The 17,478-nt window shown below is 48.3% G+C and overlaps 1 long non-coding RNA gene across 1 annotated transcript in view; it reads right to left on the reverse strand.

Moving 5' to 3' along the window:
* Positions 1–5,344: 5,344 nt before the first annotated feature.
* LOC135364341 (uncharacterized) overlaps positions 5,345–17,478 on the reverse strand; it is a 31,708-nt gene continuing 19,574 nt past the window's right edge. The window contains exons 2-3 of the long non-coding RNA XR_010411219.1: positions 16,612–16,821; positions 5,345–5,482 (exon numbers count right to left, since the gene is read on the reverse strand). This is a non-coding gene — a long non-coding RNA (uncharacterized LOC135364341). The remainder of the gene's footprint in view (positions 5,483–16,611; positions 16,822–17,478) is intronic.

Consider the following 17,478-nt stretch of genomic DNA (forward strand, 5'->3'; position numbering starts at 1 on the left):
AGATAAAATTATGAAATAAAGGAATTTGCCTTTGGTGTCGGGTTCCCCCTCCCTCGCTGCCCGCTCCTCTTCCATTTATCAAGCCAATCCTAGTGAAACTTGTCTTTGTTTACCTGTCAAACAATCCCGCCCCTCCGTGTCAGGGTTCAGGCAAGGCTCCCCCACTGCCTTGGGGGAGGGGGAGGGGGAGGGTCTGGGCTTTTAAGGTGCCGGTTGGCACACCTGGTAAACTAATCTGTGTTACTATGCCTGGGAATTCATAGGGGGAGGCCTAGGGCTCCCCGGCTTTGTCCCCACACCCCAAGTTTCCAGAGTCTATTGGGCTTTGGGATTTTAGCCTGGGTTTGTTGCAGGTGGACCTAAGCACCTCTTGCATGTGGAAGCAGGATGATGGGGTCAGCAGGGAGCCGGCTTAAGGCAGCTCTAGACAAGGGAGTAGGCAGTCCAGAGAACTAGACTCCCAGCCCACTGCTGCAGGGCATGCTTATAGGACTACGGGACCCAGTGCGGCCCACGGAGTTGTGAGGGCAAATGAATTAATTTTATCTTTAAATAAATAAATAAATAAATAAAATGGGATTTTATTCGGTTTTCATTTCACTCCCAAGAAACCACAGCCAATGTCTTGAGTTTTGGAACATTTCGCTTGAGGCCTGCAGCCCAGGGTTCTGCTGTCTGCCCGCTCCTCTCCCCAGGCTCCTTGGGGGTGGGTGGGGTGTGTGTGTGTGTGTGTGTGTGCAACTGAGAGGCTGATGGAAATAACAGTGCTTTTTAGTGTGTGCCATCTGCTAAGTGAGGTCTTCTCTCTGGCCCTCAGTTTTCTTGTGTTCCGGGAGGAAGTTGGACGAGACCAGCCTAGTCCAATAGATCTACCATTCGAGCCACAAATGTGAGCCCCATATGTAATGTTAAATTTTCGAGCATCCACTGTGCAGAGCACGCCTCCTCCGGGGAAAGGGGGCGTGGCCGCAACCCTTCCGTGGAGAACTGGGTGCTGAACCATTCCTAGACCACCTGCTTCTGGGTCAGGGTTTTGTAGGTAGCAAAGCAGCTCCCCCCACCCACCCCAGCCCTCCACACAAAGGTTTGTTAAAAAAAAAAAAAAATCATTCATATATTTTAAAAATTAAAAATTCAAAAAATTTTTCTAGCAGCCACATTAAAGTAAGTAAAAAAGGGGATTAACTTTAATATATTTTATTTAACCCAATAGATCCCAAACATTATCATTTCAGTATAATCAAGCTTTTAAAAAATATCAGTGAGCTATTTTACATTCTTTTGTTTCAAACGAGGGCTTCAAAACTGCAGTGTATATTTTACGCTCGGCACTTGTCAGTTTGGAGTAGCCGCGATCGTTACAGGCGCTCAAAAGCCCTGAGGGCTAGTGGCTCCCGGGCCAGGCAGCCTCTAAGGGTTCCTCCAGCTCAGGCATTTGAAGACTCTGAATCACCATGCCCAGGGCGAGGTTCCTGATGTCCAGAAAAAGATGTCAGTGTCCGAGGAGGGAGTGAAAGCAGAGAGGACATGGCTTTGGGGATTTCTTCCCCTTTCTTGTCTTCCCTGGGACAAGAAACTCAGGGAAACCTAATGAGAAAGGGGTGACTGTGTTCTGTTTTTCCTATGGCCTCTTGTTCTCTGGGTGACATCAGGCCCATCTGAGGCTGTGTGGGTGTGAGTTTTGTGGGGAAAGCTACCCCTGACCACATGAACCCATTATTCTTCACCTTTTTTTTAAAGTTTTTATTTAAATTCCAGTTAGTTGGGGCCCCTGGCTGGCTCAGCCTGTAGAGCATGCAGCTCCTGATCTCGGGGTCGTGAGTTCAAGCCCCATGTGGAGTGTAGAGATGGCTTAAATAAACTTTTAAAAAATCTTTAAATAAAATAAAATAAATTCGAGTTAGTTAACATACAGTGTAATACTAGTTTCAGGTGTACAATTTAGTGATTCAACACCTACATACAACAAACAGCGGGTGCTCATCATGACAAGTGCCCTCCTTAATCCCATCACCCATTCAACCCATGCCCCCACCGACCTACCCTGGGTGGGACCATCAGGCTGCTGTCTATAGTTGAGTCTGTTTCTTGGTTTTCCTTTCTCTTTTTTCCCTTATGATCATTTGTTTGGTTTCTGAAATTCCACAGTATGGAGGTTCCTCAAAAAGTTAAAAATAGAACTACCCTACGATCCAGCAATTGACTACGAGGTATTTACCCAAAGGATACACCCATTATTCTTCACTTTGCCACTGACTTCAGATTTCCCGCCTTGTTCTCTTAGCACTCTGTCTTCTACCTTCCTTTTAACCACTTTTTCTCCTCCCATCCCTTTATTAATACACCAACCCAGCACCAAGCCAGGACACCCCAGAATACAAGGTACTTACCCATCCCTGAGAGTGAGTGCCTCCTTAAATTGTGAGCCTTGGGCACCTTGCTTGCCTCTCCTAATCCCGGCCCTGCCCCAGAACGCCCCATGGGGTCTGGTTTTGGGTTGGGCGTGTGTGTGTGTGTGTGTGTGTGTGTGTGTGTGTGTGTGTGTCTGGGGTGGAGACTGGGAGGAATGGGATAGCTGAGTTGATGGGGACAGGTTGGGGGCCTGTAGATGAAACACTTCATTTGCTAGGTCTCTTGTCCTAGACTAAAATGGTCTGGAGGACAAGGTTGAAGGCCCTTGGAAATCAATGGAAGAAATGGTGTAAAGGGAATCTGGAGACCCAGGTATGACTCCAACTCTAGTTAGCCTCCTTTGAGTGTTACCTGGCTTCAAGTGACAGGTAGCATTGTTAAGGGACACAGAAGGGAAGCTCACATGACTGGAAATGAGATGAGAAGAGAGAGCCTCACAATAAGGGTGCCTTGTTCCCCCAAAAGAGAGGCTGGTGTGATGCTAGAGAGAACCTTCTTTCAGCTGCAAGGCCAGCAAGGAGTCATTTTCCATGGGGATGGGCCTGGGTCAGCTTCAGGCTGGGAGTCCCAGAACGCAGTCCCTGCTGACACCTCCCTTACCCACCCCACCACCCAGCATCGCCAGGATCCCCACTCTTTTTTTTCTTTCTTTCTTTAAGTAGTTTCCACGCCCAGTGTGGAGCCCAATGCAAGGCTTGAAGTCCCGACCCTGAGATCATGACCTGAGCTGAGATCAAGTCAGATGCTTAACCACTTAACCGACTGAGCCACCCAGGCGCCCCCGTGATCCCCACTCTTGATTGCAGGAATAAACCAGGAACCAATGTCCTGGTCCTGCCCCTTAACCAACACTTCCTGAGAATTCAGGAACCTCAGGCCCAGGGCTTCCTCTTTCTTTCCCTTCACTTCTTCATTAGCAAGATGGAAAGTAGCACCTGTCTCCCTCCCTGACCTCAATTAAATCTCATTTAAGAAGCACCTGAATCATAGGACAGGGGAATTTTAGTTCCTCAGGGCATTACATTAATGGAAAGGCTAGTGTCAGTGACTCACAGCTCCCACTATCCCTGCGAAGAGTGGCTTTTCCATTCAATCGCTAAACCATACAGGAAGCATTGGAGAGCCAACTACGCACCAAGCATTGTAGGGAATATAATCCAAGTAGGAGAAAGATGCTCCTCGGTCTCTATCCACTGAAGGGAACTCCCATGCTTTCCCAGCCGTTTAACAGCTGTGGATGATCTTCTGTATCACTGTGGGGGGCTCAAAAGACAGCTGCCTCTCAGGAGCTCAGTTTGGTGGGGACGTGAGCATAACGAAGCAAAAGCAATGCATTGTGTTCGGTGTTGCGTGGGAGAAACACCCAAGGACCACAGCTGGGACAAAAGCCACAGTCAACACTCCCCACAGCATTCAGGGGAGCCCTCACCCAGGGGAGAGGCTTCAAGGATGCAGAAGAGCTTTCCACCTGGAGAGGGAAAGGGGTGAGGAACGGGGAGAGCATTCCGGGCTGAGGGGACAGAATTTGCCAAGGCACAGAGGTATGCGGCAGGCCGTGCCCATTAACACACTGTGAGCTCAAAGTGGGGGCAGCGGGGGACAAAGCTGGACAAATAGACAGTGGCCAGATTGAGTGTGGGACCCCAGACTCATCTGCGAAGCAGGGGCCCGACGGGAAGCCATGGCTGAGATGGACAGCAACTTCAGTGGCCCGAAATCCAGTGACTTGTGTCCTTAAAAGAAGAGGACACGGGGAGACACAGACACAGAGAAGATAGAGAAGAAAGCTACGGGACAGAGACGCAGAGACTGGAGTAACACCAAGGTTAACAACCACCGCCACCAGCAGCCAGGAGGGAGGGGTAGGATAGTTTCTCCCTTGGAGCTCCAGAAGGAAGCAAACCTGCCCACACCTGGATTGCAGACTTTTAGCCTCCAGAATGTGAAAGAATAAACCTCTGTTGTTTTAAACCTCCCGGTTTGTGGTCCTTTGTGATGGCAGCCCTAGGAAACTAATACACCTCTGAAATGTGGACAGTTTTGTATCCCCCGCCCCCCACCGGGGCTGGTGACTTGAAATGCTAAAAGGAGCCTACCTAGCACAGCAGGAGTCTCAACGGCTTAATGTTGAAGTGGCCCGGGTTTCGCCAGGTGGAAGGGAGGGAAGTGGAGTGCGCAAAGGGTAGACAAGTGCAGCTCTCGGGAGAGATGACGCTGGAAGCCCCGGAATGCAGTGTGCAGGGAACCAGCACTTGCGGTCAGCACTCTGGCCAGCCCCCAGCTCTGCGGTCTCGGGTCCCTAGTTAGCGGGCCAGGAAACAGGCCCCCGTTCCAGCCCAGGCCTCCCCACCGGCTCTGGGATTGACTTTAAGATTGCGCTCGCACTCAGGGTCTGAATTCCCGAGGAATGTTCTGAGCTGACAGGGCCATGCTGAAACCAGAGAGGCACTGCCAGTAACCCCAAGGCTGGGTTAGAGAATCACATCCCATGAAGTGCCCAGACTGGTTCCGTGCTGGGAAACCCAATGCAGCTTCACGGAGTCTCCTCCTCCCACGAGCTCTCACCCAGTGGATCTGTCCTGACCTCTCTTCCTCTCTTTCTCCTCTCCCAATCCATTCTCTCTCTCTCTCTCTCTCTCTCTCTCTCTCTCTCTCTCCCTCTCTCCTTCTCTCCCCTCTCCTCCTCCCCCCTTCTCTGCCCTCTCCTTCTCTCTCTTTCTCTCCCCTCTCCTTCTCTCCTCCTCTGTCTCTGCTCCTCTCCCCTTTCCCCTCTCCCTCTCTCTTCCCCTCTCCCTCTCTCCTCCCCTCTCCCCTCCCTCTCCAGCTATGCTCAGTCCAGGATCCTAAAATGAAATCGAATGATTGGAGTTAGGAAGACCTTACCTGAATCCCACTAACAGCTCCAGGATCTGTTTCCTCATCTGAAAGAAGGGAGCACCTAACATTTAATTCACAGTGTTGTCATGCACATCAAATAGAACTACATCCAGCACATAGCAGCTGTTCAGTAAGACTCATTTACTCACTCGTGGATTTCGGGCACTGGAGGCAGGAAGGCTGCTTCTTGAGTCTGTACGAGAAAGACAAGGAACATGGTGAAGCTGGCAAAATTGCCTTTCAGCATCTTGCCTTTGTCAGGCCTCCCCCTCATTTCCAGATACCCGAATGTTCTTATACTTTCCATATGTTGCTCAACCAAAAAAAAAAAGCCATTCAGACTAAACTGTTCAACGACTACTATGATTGCCAACTGCCCATCCTGGGAGTATTTTCTTTTTTTTTTTTTTTAAGATTTTATTTATTTATTTGAGAGAGAGAACGAGATAGAGAGAGCATGAGAGGGGGGAGGGTCAGAGGGAGAAGCAGACTCCCCACTGAGCAGGGAGCCCGATGCGGGACTCGATCCGGGACTCCAGGATCATGACCCGAGCCGAAGGCAGTCGCTCAACTGACTGAGCCACCCAGGCACCCCTGGGAGTATTTTCTATTTAATAGAATAGCCTACTAATTTCACTCAGCAGTAAAAAGGAACGAACCACCGATACATACACCACCGTAGATGAATCTCAAAAACATTATATCAAGCAAGAGAATGAAGAGTACATACTGTATGCTTCCGGTTATATACAATTCTAGAACAGGCAGAATTTATCTATGATGACAGAAGGCAGATCAGTGCTTGTTCAGAAGCAGGGGTGGGGCTGAGGATTTCCCGCCAAGGGACATGAAGGAATGTTTTCGGGGTAATGGATGCGTTCTATTGTCTTCACTGGGGTGGTTGTCACCCAGCTGTATGCATTTGTCAAAACCAACAAACTGTGTCCTTAAAAATGGATGCATTTTATTATATGTAAATCCTCCATCCACAAAGATAAGTACAAGAGAAAAAAAAGGCCTATTAAAAAGGTTGATGCCAGGGCGCCTGGGTGGCTCAGTTGGTTAAGCGACTGCCTTCGGCTCAGGTCATGATCCTGGAGTCCCTGGATCGAGTCCCGCATCAGGCTCCCTGCTCAGCAGGGAGTCTGCTTCTCCCTCTGACCCTCCTCCCTCTCATGCTCTCTGCCTCTCATTCTTTCTCTCACAAATAAATAAAATCTTTAAAAAAAAAAAAAAAAAGGTTGATGCCGGGCGCCTGAGTGGCTCAGCCGTTTAGAGTCTGCCTTCGGCTCAGGTCATGATCCCAGGGTCCTGGGATCAAGCCCCACATCGGGCTCCCTGCTCCGCGGGAAGCCTGCTTCTCCCTCTCCCACTCCCCCTGCTTGTGTTCCTGCTCTCGCTGTCTCTCTCTATGTCAAATAAATAAATAAAATCTTTAAAAAAAAAAAAAAAAGGTTGATGCCTAACACTAAAAAATTCATCACTAAGAGTAGAATTCTAGGGAAACTGAGGATAACAGAGCCAGGCCGTGGAGGGCATTTCAGGAGAACAAAAATCTTTGGTCTGACAAAAATCTTTCTAGACATAAGAAGCTATTTTGGAAATGTGGTTCAGACACCTGAATGTTTAGGGTTCTGTGATGACCCACCCTCCTACCTGTTTGTTCTGCACTCCCTGGTTGAGCCTAGGATATTTCATCATGCAACAAATATGTACTGAGTATCTCTACAGGCCAGGCACTCTTTCAGAAAGTAGGGAGTCCACAGCGAACAAAACAAAGTCTGTCCTCACCGAGCTTACATTTTAGTGGAGGGAAGAAAACAATAATGAAATAAATCGCTTCTGTTCAGCAGAGCTTGGAGGAGTGGGACCTAGGGGGCCAGGGAAACCCTGGGTGGGGGGAGGGAGGCTGCATTTGGGCAAAGACCTGGACAGAGTAAGGGGGTTAGCCTTTCGGATATCTAGGAACAATTGTGCAGGCCCTGAACTTGGCATGTTCATAGAACAGCAAGGAGACCCCAGTCCCTGGGGAGGAAGGTACAAGGAAGAGAGAAGGAGCTGAAGTCAGAGAGGAGGAGGGGAAGGAATAGGGTACAGATCGCCTCGGCCCTTGTGAATCCTTGCGAGGTCTTTGGCTTTTACACTGAGTGAGACAGGAAGCCTGGGCGGTGAGGGGTGACATTTACAAGGGTCACACTCCCTGTGTTGAAAGTGCACATGGGGGCTGGGGACAGGGCTGGCAAAATCTCGAGGCAGGACACCGGTAGGAGGCCATTGCTAGAAAAGGAGACTGCTTGGAGGCGCTGAAGCAGCGGGGACAGAAGGAAGTGACCAGATTCTGAATACGTTCTGTTGCTGAAGCCAACAGAACGTACGTAATGAATTGAATGTGGGATAGGAAAGGAGAAGAAAGAGTCAAGGACGTTTCTAAGGTTTGGGGCTTTGAATATACAGTTGACCCTTGAACAACACGGGGGTTGGGGGACCGACTCCCTGCACAGTGGAAAATTCAAGTATAACGTCTGGCTCCCCAAAACTTAACTGCTAATAGCCTCCTGTTGACCAGAAGCCTTACTAATGATATAAACAGTCGATTAACACATATTTTGTACGTTACGTGCAGTCTTATAATAAAGTAAGCTAGAGAAAAGAAAATGTTATTGAGACTATCATAAGAAAGAGAAAATTCAATTACAGCACTGAACTGGACTTAATGAAAAAGCTCCACGTAGAATTGGACCCGCACAGTTAAATCAGTGTTGTTCAAGGGTCAACTGCAATTGAAAAGAAAATCCTCTTGTTATGTGTGTTATCAAGGGCCCTTGTTATAAATTAGTCTCTAAACTAAATGACCATATTTTCAAAATTAAAAATGAAACCGTGTGGACCACCAAACAGCGCTGTGCCACAAACAGGTGCAAGAGGCAGTTTCAGAAATATAAAGACTTAAATATTGCAATTTCTGAGACATCTTAAAGGCCTATGGGACCAGTGTGGGATGAATATTTGAAACTGGGATGATCCCATAAAATGTTACAACCACCAACTTTTCCCAACAGAATTTCAGAAGCGATTTTTTCATTGATTCTCAAAAGCACAAGCCGCTGGTACCATCATGGCTGAGCTGGGTGAACTGGAATACTCTCTTAGGGAAGCAGGAGTTTGGTGACACAGTCGGATATTAAGATTTGGGAACTCACATGAAGTTTGTCGGCCCCCAGAGTGGTTTAGAATAAGTTGGTCGTCATTTAGCCAAAGGGGGAAACTATGACAGGAGCCTAAATGATAACTTTTCCTATATTGTTTTTATCCTCTCTGGTGCCATCTTCCACGAGTTTAAAGTCAAAGGGTTTTCTTCACAAGTGTTTACAAGCAATGATTCATTTAGAGTCCCAGGATAGAACCACAAATTCTTTCCTCTGCCTTCAATCCACAGCATTTATCTCTCAGCAAATAAAATAAGACGAGAGGAATGAAAACATTTTTAGTCACAGAGGTTGGAGCAATCCAGAGTTTCAACTTAGGAAGACACAGAAGACCTTTATTTCCAAAACTGTTTTCTAATGAACGTGTCAAATGCCCCCAATCTCCCTATGTCCCTGATTGGGTAGGCTTAGCTAAGACCCACCAAAGAAAAAGGACTTGCTCGAAACTTACTTGATGAGACAATGGCACTGAGAAAAATATTCCTACCAAGATAAGAAGGTCAGTAAATAAAGTCCATTCTCCTCTGAGAGCAGGGGAAATATTTGGCTTTCCAATACAGACTGGTCTGAGGTTTTGAAAAAAAATGTTTTCTTTAATACAGCCTCAATCATGATTTCCTGAGTCATCGGAAGAATGAAACACCCGAGGGAAGAAAAGGTAAGAATCACATACTGATTGAAGGCCTACTTTGTGTCAGCTCCCATTTTTAGCACAAAAGCATGAAAGAGAACGATCCATGCATTCTCTCAATAAACTTGTCTGATATGCCTCCCATGTGTCAGGTGTGTGTAGTGTTTCAGATGGACCTGAATCAATGAATAAAAGGGCTTTATCCAAATCAATAAATCACCTTTGCATCAAAACGTCCTTAGTCTCCTCTCTTGGGTTGGAAAACCATCAGACTCTTACCTTGTATTGCTTATTCTTTCGTTGCTAAGTTTATTCAGTGTTGGGGGGGACCCCAAGGAACATGGCCAAAAGGGCTAGCGTCCACTGGGGGTGTAATGAGAGAGGTTCCCAGTCTGCTTTCCAGCCCCAGGTCACGTCTGCGTCTGATTCTGGTCTCATCCCAGGCATGGGCCAATGGCTCCAGGGGACCCAGGAGACTAATGAACTGACTAATTCCAAGGACAACACAGACCCGAACCAGAGTGAAACTCCTGTGGAAAGATTCTGGGCTGGCACTACGGGAACAGCCTGGGGCCCGCCAGCAGGGACAGATGGCCATGGCAGCTCTCAACCCACCCTCAGCGGTGACAGGCGCAGAGCCAGAACAAGGGTGCCATTGGGCTTGCCGCTTGCCCACCAGCCATTTCCTTATTTCCCTTGTACTACCTCAAACCATGACTGCTCGAAACACCTTCTCAAGAAATGGATGGGTGTGACCTGGGGAGGGAACAGTGTAAATAGGCATGGACAAAGGCAAGTATTGAGAAAAGAAGACAATTTTAAGGGAGAGCGGGAGAAGACATAGCCGCCTTCATCGTGTTCAAGATGAAGACCCCAGATATTTCTGGGTGAGACTTCTCAGTTTCCCCAAACCAAGGCTTGTCCTAGATCCCCTGAGAAAGAACTTCTGAAGGGAGACCTAGGCAAAGTTTATTTTCCCCTTGTAAAGAAATATGGCTCTCTTCCCACAAAATAACAGCGTGTGTGTGTGTGTGTGTGTGTGTGTGATATACATCCATGCTTTGCAATGTTGAACTATTAGTTAATAATATTTGGGGGTGTGGGTAGCACCTGGCATGTGGCCATGATGGACATCCGTAAAAGCAGGTGGAGGTGGGAATAAGCTTGACCGATGACAAGGCTGAAGTTCAGAGAGACAAAGGGATGTGGCGTGGGTCCCAAATCTAGTTACCTGGGGAGACAGGACTAGAACTCGGGTCTCCAGACTCCTGTTCCAGGCAGCCAGCTGTTTATCACCCTAATCCTATGTCACGACTTATTTAAGGATAACAACTCAGACAGCAAACCCTTTTACATTCTGCATTTTTAAAATCTGCATTCTTACTCCTACCCACAAAAACATGGAAGAAACTTCCTTGATATTCTCAAGGACCCCACCAGCGCTCCCTACTTTCTACAGTGCAGGGGCTCATAACCTGAGCTCCATGGACCACACACACACCAGGCATCCAAAGTTGGGTTTCAAGTTGAGAACCCCTCTCCATGGTCAGAAATGTGTATGTATTTTCCTTGAGAAAATGCCATAGCTTTTCCCAAAGGTATCCATGGAGGGATCAAAGGGCAGACCCACTATTAACCTATGTCCCCGGCCCTGTACTTGGCAGTGCAGAGCAGGTGGCCCCTGGCTCTCCGCTGTAAAAGGATGACTCTACCAGTGATGGAAAGGGCACAGCAGCAATACACAATGACGGTCTGGCTGGCAAACCCAGGATCAGCCTAGGGGATTAACATTTCCCTATTTTGGCATTTTATTAGAAATGTATTTTCTGGGGCGCCTGGGTGGCTCAGTCGGTCAAGCGGCTGCCTTCGGCTCAGGTCATGATCCTGGAGTCCCGGGATCGAGTCCCGCGTCGGGCTCCCTGCTCGGCGGGGAGTCTGCTTCTCCCTCTGACCCTCCCCCCTCTCATGTGCTCTCTCTCATTCTCTCTCTCTCAAATAAATAAATAAAATCTTTAAAAAATAAAAAAAAAAAGAAATGTATTTTCTTACAACCAAGGATTTTTTTTTTTCTCTCTCTCTCTCTCTCTAAGGGGCACCTAGGTAGCTCAGTTGGTTAAGCGTCAGCCTTTAGCTCAGGTCATGATCCCAGGGTCCTGGGATCGAGCCCCACGTTGGGCTCCCTGCTCCGCGGGGAGCCTGCTTCTCCCTCTCCCTCTCCCTCTCCCCCTGTTTGTGCTCTCTCTCTCAAATAAATAAATCAAGTCTTTTAAAAAAAATAAATAAAATAAAATACATCGGGGTGGGGTATGTGGTTGGCTCAATCAGTTAAGGATTGGACTTCAGTTTCGGCTCAGGTTGTGATCTCAGGGTGGTAGGATCAAGCCCCATGTGGGGCTCTGAGCTCAGCACAGTCTGCTGGAGATTCTCTCTCTCCCTCTCCTTCTACCCCTCCCCCCACTCGTGCATGTGCTCTCTAAATAAATAAACAAAGGAATAAATAAAATCTTAAAAAAATAAAAACATAGGGTGCCTGGGTGGCTCAGTTGGTTAAGCGACTGCCTTCGGCTCAGGTCACGATCCTGGAGTCCCGGGATCGAGTCCCGCATCGGACTCGCTGCTCGGCAGGGAGTCTGCTTCTCCCTCTGACCCTCTCCTCTCTCATGCTGTTTCTCTCTCGCTCGCTCTCCAATAAATAAATAAATAAAATCTTAAAATAAAATAAAATAAAATAAAAACATAAAATAAAATACATCAGGGAATATTCATAAGAAGGAATAGTTTCTTTTGAACTGGTAGTATGGATTGGATGTTTGTGTCCCCCACAAAGTTCACATGCTGAAATCCTAATTCTCACATGTGATAGTATTTAGAGATGGGGCCTTTGGGAAGTAATTAGGGTTAGATGAGGGCATAACGGGGGGGGGGGCTCATGATGGGATTAATGCTCTTACAAGAAGAGACACCAGAGAATTTGCTTGCTCTGTGTGTGTGTGTGTGTGTGCAAAAAAGGGTCACGTGAGCACACAGCCAGATGGTGGCCTCCTGCCAGCCAGGAGAAGAGGCGTCCGATGCAACCACCCTGCGGGCCCCTTGCTCTCAGGCTTAGAGCCCCCGGATCTGTGAGAAAATAAACTGTGTTGCCTCCGCCCCCCAGTCTACGACATTTTGTCCCAGCACCCTCAGCTGACCAAGACAACCCGTTCCGTGTCTTTTTCATGCCAGTGACAGCTGGCATCCAGAGTTTTCACAGTTTGCACACACTTGTGCTCTCTTTGTCTCTTTCTTGACCTTTACAGAAACCCTTCAAGACAGACGCTACTTTCTTCATTTTACCGAGGAGAAAACCGAGGCCGGAAGAGCTAAGCGGCCCTGCAGTGGGTCAGCCGCCGGAGAGCTTGCCGCGTCCACACGGCCCAGCCCCTCACCCCACAGCAGGCCGTTCGCCCTCTGCGTCCCTCTGCCCTTGGCCCCTTGGCCCCTTGGCCCAGGGCATGGCTGACTTTGCAGGGACACTGTGGCTGTGTGCCCTCTGCCCTGGCCTCCCCGCCGGCCTCGCCCTGCTGAGCTCGTTTGCCTTAAACGCTCGGCTTTTCAGACACTAGACAGTTAGGTTTGGCAGGCGCCGGAGCTCCTCCCTTAATTTCTCTTTCCCCAGCGAAAATAGCCGACAAATCCACTCCCCTGGGGTTAGGCTGGCATCTCTCAGCCAATGTCTCCCCTCGCAGCCTGTTTTCCGTGATTCACATTTGGTGCTTGTATTTTATTTCTAGGCATTCTAAGATGCATGACAGATCTGTCAAGTGGCGGTAGCTTTATTTGCTATCAGTGAGGGACTTCACCTCATTTCTTGGGTTCCAGCTCACCTGTCACGTTAGGGGCTCCTGGCGGACAACGCCAGGCTAGTCTAGAACAGGCTGGGAAGGGCATGCTCTCGGTCCGGGGTCCCCTGCCCACCCCCCACCCGCTCCCGCTAATTCCATATCCTTCCCCAGGTCTCCTCCGTTTTCTGAACACCTTCCCACTTCTAATCTTCCCTTTTGTCTTTTTCTGTTTTTTTTTTTTAAGATTTTGTTTATTTATTTGAGAGAGAGAGAGAGAGAGAGAACATGGGTGGGGGAGGGTCAGAGGGAGAAGCAGATTCCCTGCCATGCAGGGAGCCCGATGCGGGACTGGATCCTGACACTCTGGGATCATGACCTGAGCCGAAGGCAGTCTCTTTAACCAACTGAGCCACCCAGGCACCCTGTCTTTTTCTGTTTTAAGCTAACATCTGTTCAGCACCTTCTTGTTCCAGGCACTGCATTACTTGCTTTATAGACATTATCACAATCATTTTCCGCTCCAAGAAGCTGATAAACACATTCATGGCAAGGGATATAGGACAGATAAGGTTTAATAAGTTACCCCTGGGGCACTTTAGTGGAAACTGGATCTACACCAAAGCATGAGGCTGTCATTGCAAATATGTAAGTATTAGTAAGGCAAATAAGGAAGGAAATGCATGGTTTGGTTTAGTTTGGTAGACTGGAGATGCTTTCCTGTAAGACCCTGAATCATGTTATCAGGTGTTCATTCACCTATTCCTCTTTTGCAAGGCTTGGCAAATACCCTTACTCAGTTTGGTTCTGCACAATGTACATATTAAGGACCTATTATGGGAGAGCATTCCACTAATCTTGCAACACCAAAGTTCTCTACGCAAAGGAGGCTCCTGGACTCCTGAAACTATAGAAAGTTCATGAATGTCTCTTCACAACTTTCAGGAGAGAAGTTTCATATCTTTCTGAGATTTTCAAGGTTTTTCAACACACCAGAGGATAAGAATGACTACTTTACAGAGGTAAGTTAGAAGGCAAGCCCCCAGATGTTAAGATATTTTGTAAAAAGTAAGAACATAAAAACAGAACTAATAGAGACACACACAGCTAAATGAAGCCCCCCTCTCTGTTACCGTCTATCATGGAGGTGTGCCATGGCCATTTGGAACAGAAAGACCCGGTACCCACCTTCACTCCCTCCTCTGCTCAGGCGGCATCATTCTGGACTCAAGCAAAACGACTGGCTAAGTTACTCTACCTAAGGCACTTGGCTGAATTGGAAGGCTCAGGAACTGACCCATCTCTTAGTCCACTCGGTGTTCATTTAGTAGTACTGCTTATAAATCAACTATTTCATTTCCTTGGCTAGATTTGCCTTGAATGAAGGGAGTCATCAAGATAAATACTTTTAAGTATACACACACACACCCATTCATATTGTAATTTAAGACAACAGGCTTAGCCATCGGCTTCATTCATTCATGCATTCAATTAGTATTTACTATCCCACCTGGAACCAGGCTCTGGAATGAAGGACATAAGTAAAGTAAGTCCTGTATAGGAGAAACAGACCTAGAAGCAGGATTGCAATACAGAAGTAAATAAACTAGGAATTTAATAGAAAGTGAGCAATTTCTCCTGGAGGGATAAAGAAAGCAGGGAAGATTTTACTGTAGAAATGAGCTGAAGAATAAGTTAAGATGAGACTTAACAAAGAAGACACTTAATACAGGGTTGCTTTTCATTCCTGCAAGCATTCACTCAACAAACACCAACCCAGTACCTATGGAGCTATGAGCTAAAGCTACCAGCTACACACTGACTTCCCAGCCTTCTCCTCTGTGATGGCAATAATGCATAGTCAAAGCACCCCTGAGGTGTGCCCCCTGCCCCTTTCTCCAGACTGAAAACGATAATTTGCATTGCAAACATCCTGGGTGGGGTGGAGGGCGCTTTGTGGGGGTTTGTGAGCAGTTTATAAGACAAGTTCAAGTCTACTCCCCTGTCTGGCTAAGGGAAAGCCAGCCTTTGACATGAGCTCTGTGGGGAAGGCCCATCTAACCCCCAAATCTCCTGCCAGAACCCTCTCATCCGCCCAAGGGTGGGTCATGAGCATTAGAAGAGCCTTATTTTGAGATGTTACTATGGCATGAAATGCTAGTATATTAATCTGGCTATGACGGTTCATACCTTGTGTGTAAATATAATCCAGTTCTCCTCTCTGAACGGCGGCTAGACCTCTCCCTGCTTTGGAGTCCACTTTGCGGGCACCTGTGAGAAGCCGGTGGTACCCAGGAATCGATGCCTGTCCACGGCGCTGAACCAAAGTCTGGCTGAGCACTGATGGGTGCAGGTGTGGGAGCAGGGTGAGACAGCCCCAACTCCCTTGGCTCTAGCCGGGTCAGGTCTCCTTACCCCACTCCCCACCTTCCGGCAGGCCAGGCGGAGACTGCCCCCTGCAAGGCTTCACCTCACTTGGCTTCTTCCTCTGCCCTGTCCCGCTGTCCCACTGATCTCCCCCCGGGGAGCACCTCCTCAGGGAACCCGACCGGCAGGTACAAACAGAAGAGGTGCTGCACCAGGAAGCCGCAGAGGAAAAATGGAAAGGCCTAGAAAATAAATTCCCAGTGCTTCACAGCGTTGCCTTGGGACAGCCCATTGAGGGTTTCCACCAGTGTCCAGTGTTGTCAGTACTCGACTCTGCCATGTTCCTAGCCAGGACTGTGACTGGCCGACAGCCATGCCATGCACTGTGTCCTCTGACAAGGACCACACACACGTTCCCTTATTTAATCCTCACAACAACCCCGTAAGGCGGGCATTACCTATGTTCCACTTTCCAGGGAGAAAACGGACGCTTAATAAGGTTAATAAGTGGCCCAAGGCCACAAAGCTGGCCAAGAGGGGAGAGCCAGGACCAACCCCAAGTCTCTCTGGCTGGAGACTGAGCTTTTCTTTCTTTTTTCTTTTATTTTATTTTATTATGTTATGTTAGTCACCACACAATGCATCACCAGTTTTCGATGCAGTGAGCTTTTCATCACCACATCGTCATTCGGGCTGATGGTCGCTCTCTCCAGGGGTTTCCGTGGATTGAAACTAGATCTCTGCACCGGAAAGGAGGCCCAGCCCAGCGGGTCTCCCTGGTGGAGCTGCTTGCCCAGCGCAGCACCAACCTCCTCCCACGGGGCTTTCAAAGGAAACCAGCAAGTCACATTTCTCCTCACACAATGTTCCTGATATCACCCTGAGGGGAGTAGAGGCTCCCAGGAGATCCTGCTCGGAAAGGGGGTGCTGCAACCTAGTCTTCCCAGGGAGACTGCACTGACTTGAACTGAAAATAAGCTTTATCGTTGGCTCTTTATTCACTTAGCATTTCCTTAACAGTGATTTCTGGAACCTGAGCTAGGCATCAGGTTCTGTGCTAGGCCTAGGGTTACCAAGATTCAAATAAAAACAACAGCCTAACCCCCACCCTTAGAAAAGGTAACGGTCTAATTTGCAGAGGAGACAGGTAGGTAAACTGGGGCTACCGTGTAGGAAGCGCTGAGGAGTACGACCGCCTGGGTTTTCGTTCTGGGTGGGTTTGGCACAGAAGTGCTCTGGAGTTATTTAAAAACCGTATGCTTCAGTCTCCTCAGCAGTATAATGTGGATAAAAGGCTTACCTCTTAGGGCTGTTGGAAAGATTAAACAACAAATGTATGCAAAATGTGTTCCTGGTTAGCTCCCGAGTAAATGCCAGCCTTCACAACATTGGGCAGGTGACTAAACACTTTCCTCCTCAGCTTCCCAATCTGTAAGTCAGGGCTAACAATTCTTCCAAACCTTTGGGTCCGTCAGTCAACGGAGGTTGCGTGAAAACTCTGAGCGGGGTTCTGGGGACAAGGAAGAGAAAACCATCAACCCTCAGTGAGCTCCCTGTAAAGCTGGGAGAACAATATACACAGCATATGTGAGTCAGTGCTGAATTGTACGGTGCCTACCCTTCCAACTGGGACAGGGGTTGGTCTGGAAGTGACCCACAAGGGCTGGAATAGTGATGAGAGGCACCCACAGAGGTGGGACCTGAGCTGTGCCCTGAAGAACGTGTAAGACTCTACAAAGGAAGGTCCCATATGGACCCCGGAACAAGAATGGGGTGTTGGTGGACAAGAGAAGAGATTAGAGTAAATCCCGTCAGAGGTCATTTAGAGTATAATCTAGACCTTCAGGGTCCCCTAAGTCAGTGGATGAACACACCAGGCTCATTCTTTGCCCACGGTCCCAGCTTGCCTCAGATGTCTCTTCTCAGGACCTCACTCCTCCAAGTAGCAGCCACTGGGGTCACTTATTCTCAGCTGTTCCCAGACCTTCTAAGAACTATGGGCTCCATGACCAACATGTGTCCACAGAGTCTGTTTGAGAAACACAGCTTGAAACGGCAAGGATGCCCCCACAGAGTAGCCAATCAGACCTTACTAGTGTTCCACGTGCCAAAGAAACTAGAAAAAGCAGAATCAACACTCCGAGTCTGACCCAAGGGAGAACAAATG

This window comes from Mirounga angustirostris, unplaced genomic scaffold (genome assembly GCF_029215605.1).
Source record: "Mirounga angustirostris isolate CCGP_5_RB_7025 unplaced genomic scaffold, mMirAng1.0.hap1 SCAF_5, whole genome shotgun sequence".
In the NCBI taxonomy this organism is placed as follows: Eukaryota; Metazoa; Chordata; class Mammalia; order Carnivora; family Phocidae; genus Mirounga; species Mirounga angustirostris.